We start from the raw sequence: 6,847 nt of genomic DNA, 5'->3' as shown, positions 1-6,847 counted from the left end.
ATGTATTGCTTCAATAAAGGCTATCGAAGTTGAATCGTTCCTTTAAGTTAATTGCAATTTTTTTTTTGTTTGAGTTATTATTTCAAATATTTATTTATTTTGAGAATTATTATTTATTTTTATTTATGAAAAAATTGCATGCAATAATTTTCTATTTTCACACTAAATCTCTTTAAGTGCAGTATATTGAAGTGTTCTGAATTAAAAAGTTTTCAAAAATACTTCAAACGAATCGAGGGCTGATCAGAAAATGTTTATCACAATAAATGTTTTAATTGCGTGACCACCACTGTATATACTAGCAGACCCGGCAAACGTTGTTTTGCCTTATAAGAATTGCATCAATATAGGGTTAATAAAATTTTCATGGAAATTCCCACAATAAAAAATATGCATAATATTTTCTTCATGATGGTAAATCGTCATTTACTGATACTCCAGTATATTAAGTAATATTGTTATTGTTAAATATCAAATTATGTCAGTATGTGTGGTATTTCAGCTTATCAATTGGTATTTCTTTCACCATTATTAAAATTCTGTATCAAATGTTGCTTTAAATCACTGGTATTCAATACTAATGAATCATGAAAAGATGATGAGATGATATATATCTTATCCGTAATGTATGATCACACACACCTAAATACGAAGTCTATGAGTAAACACATTTGCGTAATACCATAGACTAATAAAGATATAGACGACGAAATACTCAAAAATGCGCGGTCAAGTGACTCAAAATAAAAAACTCAAAAATTTTTAAAGACTTTTTTGGGGAAAATGGCGTATTTTTGTTTAATGTTTTTATCTGGGGATATAGTTTTTGATCAAAACTAATATTTAGTGACATTCCAAATTAAAAGGTTCAAACATTTAGGTAAATCGGCATTTAAAATTGAGTAGCGCATTCAATAGACTCAATTCAGAGAGGACTGGTGAGAGCATTTCGTCGTCTATACATTCATTAGTCTATCGTAATACACATGCATATATGTTACATACCAACGTGACATTAAGGCTATATAAACCTTTCCTATTCAGATATTTAAAACGCTCTTCCATTTTTGGGGCAATAATATTAATGTGTGTTCCAACTATACATCCAATTACTCCAGGAAATCCTGCTTTGTTGTAAAAAGACTCATTAATTTCATATTTGTCTGCTTTTGTAGTAGGAAATGAAATCCATTTTGAACAGAGATTCTTATGTATTACTTCTATGCATTCGCGGAAACAATTGCTTATAGACGACTGGGAGAGGCTGACATTGAAATCGTTACCGGCACCCTTTTGGTAACTGCCTTCAGCAAGTATCCGCATTGTTGCTGCGAGTTTCAGAATATTTGGCATACTTGATGACTTTTTTCGGTCATGGAGGAGAGATTTGCCTCAAAACATATTCGAAAGCTTCCTTACTAAGCCTGAAGTAACTAACAAATCTAAAAGCAGATGAATAAGTTTTCACAAATTTGATTATAGTCGTTACTTACTGAGAATCAGTCATGCAAAATATGTTTGACTCTTGTCGCAATTGTTTTCGTCTCGTGTTTAATTCATTGGCAGTATAGTCGCCTTCATCGTCGGATAAAAAATAGCCTGTACTTAACATGATTTCATTCAATAACTATTTGCTTTTGCTATATTTATTTACTCATTCCAGACACAATTCAGAACGCTGTGCCAATATGTGGGAGCTACACAATAAAACTGACCTATATTTATAATATTTAGTGGTGATATGTTCTACCCAATAAGAACTCAAAGTACTAAATTACAGCCAATTCGTTGAAAAATGCACTCACAACTCCAAAATACTGCAAATTGATACCGTTATAGGGGGGGCTACTAGAAAAAAGTGAACATATATTTACAATTTTTGGTGTAGTAATTTGGTATCCAAAAAAACCCAATTTACAATCTTTTAGAGAATTCGATTGAAAAACGTGGACCGATGCGGTGGAGGGTATAAAAATATTAGATTATGTGTAAATGAAACTTACTGTGTGTAAAAAAAATAATTTATTCGTTGTTATTTGTATAGATAAATATAATTTAATAATATTTATTTAATAATTGTATAGCAGCATAAACATACATACAGAATGATATTGTATACATGGGCCATATATCGTTTATTTGATTAGTCATAAAATTACAATTTAGTATAGATTTTTCATTTTTGCAGGGAATAATAACAATTTGAATTATATTTCTATATTTTTTTACTTTTGGATATATGAATATGCTGGTATTTGGTGTGAAACACATACGCCTATTTAAATTAAACAAAAAAATTAAAAAAATAATGTGTTATTTCCTATTGTGTAGCACCACAATTAATTTTGCACTGACGTTTCGAGCTTTTATGCAGTTATTTCTTTTTGTAGTAGAACATTAAATATTTATATAATAAAGGGATACAACTACAATTTTAGAAATTTACAACATTAAAAAAGACTTTACAACATATTAAACAAATAAAGAAACAATAATAAAAACATTTGAGCTTTACAATTTTGTGACAACGTTTCTTTGCGTAAATCGGAATACAGATGTTAAAGACGCTTGCAAACACTTTAAGCTCCTATGATCTATTCCGCAGCACCAGTCAAGAGTACAGTATCCTCAGGTATGGGTTTTCGCTTATACGCTGGATTAGTTGCCAGATATACCACCAAACCACCGAAGACCACAAACAGGACACCGCAGAGATTAACCATAACAGCTGAGCTTGGTAACTGGGAATAACTGCTGCCTCTGTAAGAATAAAAATGTAATTTGTTTAATCAAATCACTTGAATAATCACACCAGTGGACTTACAATGAAAATATGGCCTTTTCCGTTAAGCCCATACAGGCCGATGCTATTGAGAGAGCAAAACCAAATAGACCAAAATACACATGCAAGGGCATCAATGCAGCACAGAATGATTCCTTGGCACCGGGAGCCAAGTAGGCCATAAACCCGAGAAAATCAATACAGCCGACAGGCCCAGCCAAGAGTGTAACGAATACATATTTGGTATTGGTGTCTTGGCCAAATTATGCGAATCGAAAACAGTTTTTAAAGCGATCACAGTTAGTACAAAGGCACCCATATGTAGCGCAGCATGGGTTACCTTTAATGTCTTTTTGCGCAGTGTACGGAAGCCGCGATAAACCAAAATGGCTGAAAATAAAAAAGAAGAATTTAAAAGAAATAAAAATTTTCATTATCCATGATTAAAAATATGCATATATTTAAAAAAAAAATCTATATGAAAAACCTATACCGCCTTAAAATATGTCTTTGCTAAGCATACTTTTAGGCTTATAGAAATTATAATTTATATGCTTTTTAGTTTGCCTTAAACTATTGTTTTTGGGAAGTTCCATAATCTATCATCTGTATGAAATAAGGTAAAGTGGTGAATAAAATAATAGGAACATGTACGGGATAAGAACGGGTACAAATTTATATCTTATATCGAAAATATTTTCCATAATTATGTGTTTACACATTGTTAACTAAATAAAACGAGTAAAATAGCTTATACAGTATTTTTCGGTTAATTGACCCTACGGTTAATTGGTTTCCACGCTTAATTGAACCACATGATGGGGCAAAAAATATTTCATAGGAAAATACATGTAAATTTTCTCGGATAATTAAACCCTGTTAATTAATTTTCCCGCTTAATTGGTTTAAAATTCATGTCATCAAAACTAAATTTCCTTTTACTTTTCACCGGTTAATTGCATAATAATAATTGAAAAAAAAAAATCTGCCACATACATATTTGACATAATTTGTGAAAAAGACTAGGTGGCATCTCTACTAATTCAAAACATATGTTTATTGCTAAGGAAAAACTGCGAGGAAGCGTAATTTGTATTTGACATTGGATTTTTTTAAATCATTAGTTGTTCCAATTATGCATGATTACTGTAATTGAACAAACTATTCAATAAAGCGGGTTCGGATAATTGGTTCCTCGGTTAATTGAACAAAAATTTGTGCAAATTTTGATGTGCAATTAACCGAAAAATACTGTACCATATGGTCGGAATTCGAAATTGAACAAGTAAAAACTATGTTAAGTTCGGCCCGGCCAAACTTTTTAACCTCCGCCATGTGGATGACAATAATCAAAATATATAAAATTAATGAGGGCTCCTAGGAGCTTTGACAGCCAATGGGAATAAAAACACCAAATTACAGCCAATTCGGATGAAAACGCGTTCAAAATACCGACTTGGGTCTATATTAATAATTTTAAGTGCGGAGATGTGGTGGTGCCGTTATACCAAATTTCAGCACCATATAATGAGGGCTACCGTAAAACGTGGGTCAATATTAAACATTTGTATACCCTTCAGCAAACTGTGGTACAGCATATTATGTTTTTGGGCATATGTTTGTAACAAGCCAAAGGAAACGATATAGAAACATTGTTCCTTTTGAACATATGCATAAATCACTTTCTAAGTCGATTTATACATGCCCGTCCGTCCGTCTGTCCATGTTAAATTGGAAGCAAAGTACAGGTCACATTTAATTTGGCACATCTCATTTATTTATTCCAAGGACGAACCCTATTGAAATTGGGAAAAATCAGTTCAGATTTAGATATAGCTCCCATATATAATTTCGTTCGATTTAAGGTAAATGGTGGACCGAAGTACCTGCATATCTTTGGATTGCACACTTTTCATGATATTGACCTCCAAACTTTATGTGGGTGGAAGCTGTGTCTACTTTAAGGGGACCCCCCCCCATTCACGGGGTCAATTTCAATTTCTAATTTCAATTACAAAAGCAACTGTGCATTTAATGACACTTTTTTTTAAATTTGGTGAATTTTTTATAATAAACGTAATTCTATGAGGTACAAAAAGTCACCATATTTAAAAAAAAAATTGTTATTAAATGCACAGTTGCTTTTGTAATTGAAATTGGAAAGCGGTCAAAATGACCGCCTTCGGCGTTCTAGTGTTAAACGATGCAATATTCAATTGCATCAAAACTCTGTAAATCATCATATTTTTAACTTCCCCACACAGGGCCAATATTTTGAAATTTCATAAAAATTGTGCACATCGTAATATTTCTTTCATACTTAAATTATGTTCGAAGATGGGACTCATCGCGGTCCACTCCTTCTTGTACCTCCTCCTCAAAATGTCGATTTTTTGATCCAATACCAAACGTATGAAATTACCTAGATTATCTACACTGAATCATCCATTGAACTAAATTTGCGATGCTGCACAGAAATTTGAATCTTATGAATTTCATTGATATTTTTTTATACTACCATTACCGTACAAAAAGATCAAACCGATTGTCATTAGCAGTGGGTGCCAATTGAATTCCAATGCGGGATTATCGGTGCCACCTACACCGCCCATATGCACACCAACCCAACTACCCATCAAGACGATCATTGTCAGACCGCATAGTTGTGTTAAAACGTACAACACTTTGAAGTTGGCCATTGCTGGATCGGTATCCATTTTATCTGAAATTAAGGAAAAGAAACAGAGATATGTTGACTAATAACATGGCAGATATGTAAATATTTACATAACAAGATAACATGATGGATGACAATCAAAATATTTAAAATTAATGGGGGCTAGGAGAAAACTCATGTTGTGATAGGACCATGGTACAAATATAAAAGGCAACAGCAAATCCCAGCTGATTTGATTCCAACGTAATACTAGTGTCACCCAACAGGAAAATTGGGAACGCATACAATTTGAAATTGTTCTTTATTAAATGTGCTCCCGTATTCAATTTACTCAATCTGCCTGCTGGGAAAGTTTGAGGAAGCAAACTTCAAGGAATAGCTCGCTATTCCCAGCATTTTCATATGTGTTGTACATATATATGGCAATGACTCAATTATAGGAAAGATGTGGAAGCGATAGAAATATAAATTTGATAGATTTTCATTCATGTTTTTCAATTTTTATTTTGAGGATTCGAAAATATTTCATTTTCAAAATAAAAATAATTTGATGATAATTTGTTTGTTTGTTTACGTTTTTCTGTCAAATGAGTTGACACTAGTAGAACTTACAACAACAAATTTCCATGTGGTTGTTGCATCGTTTTTTGTACAACAACACTTGCTGCTACCTTCTATTATTATACCATGTGATAGGACCTTGAATATATCAAAAACAGACGTGAGAAAACGACGATTGGAATTCGCAAAATCTCTAGAAGTGGGACATATGGGGCTATAATAAAAAGAGATCAATGTTGATATTTTTGGGTAGTGAGATTTGGAAAACCTGTCTAAAGTTTCCAAAATACCGAATATTGGCGGTACTGTTATATAGGAGCTACCATGAAACTAGGGTGAATATTAATAATTTTTGGTACGGTTACTCAATGAGAACCCAAAATGTCAAATTACAGCAAATTCGGTTTGAAAACGTGTCCAAAATATCCAAAACACCGAATATTAGGTTGTACCCTGAAACTTGGGTCAAACGTAATAATTTTTGGTAAGGAGAGATTACTAGCAATGTGTGTGCAATTTCAAAGCTATATCTTAAATATTACAATCTCTATTGTGATTTCAACAGACATACACGTGAAAATCGATATATAATTTTATTCTTATCAAGAATAGGTTCACCCCTTTATAACTCGGGAATAACTGAAGTATATGAAAACCAGTAAGGAAAGCTGTAAAGTCGGACGGGGCCGACTATATGATACCCTTCACCAATATGGGTATATTAAACAGGACTATTAACATGAAATTGGATGAAATAAAATATGTGATATTTATCTAAATGTGAATCTTACTAGATCTATCCATACAGTATGTAAATCGACTTCAAA

General features: G+C 32.5%; 1 pseudogene; it reads right to left on the bottom strand.

The window, feature by feature from the left end:
* Nucleotides 1-2,594: 2,594 nt before the first annotated feature.
* On the bottom strand, nt 2,595-5,517 carry LOC133326166 (plasma membrane ascorbate-dependent reductase CYBRD1-like; annotated as a pseudogene).
* Between the last annotated feature and the right edge of the window lie 1,330 nt (nt 5,518-6,847).

This window comes from Musca vetustissima, unplaced genomic scaffold (genome assembly GCF_032173495.1).
Source record: "Musca vetustissima isolate MV318-11 ecotype Yass unplaced genomic scaffold, APGP_CSIRO_Mvet_v1 utg90318, whole genome shotgun sequence".
Taxonomy (NCBI): Eukaryota; Metazoa; Arthropoda; class Insecta; order Diptera; family Muscidae; genus Musca; species Musca vetustissima.
Note: the sequence above shows the minus strand (reverse complement) of the source record. Positions and strands in the feature narration are given on the sequence as shown.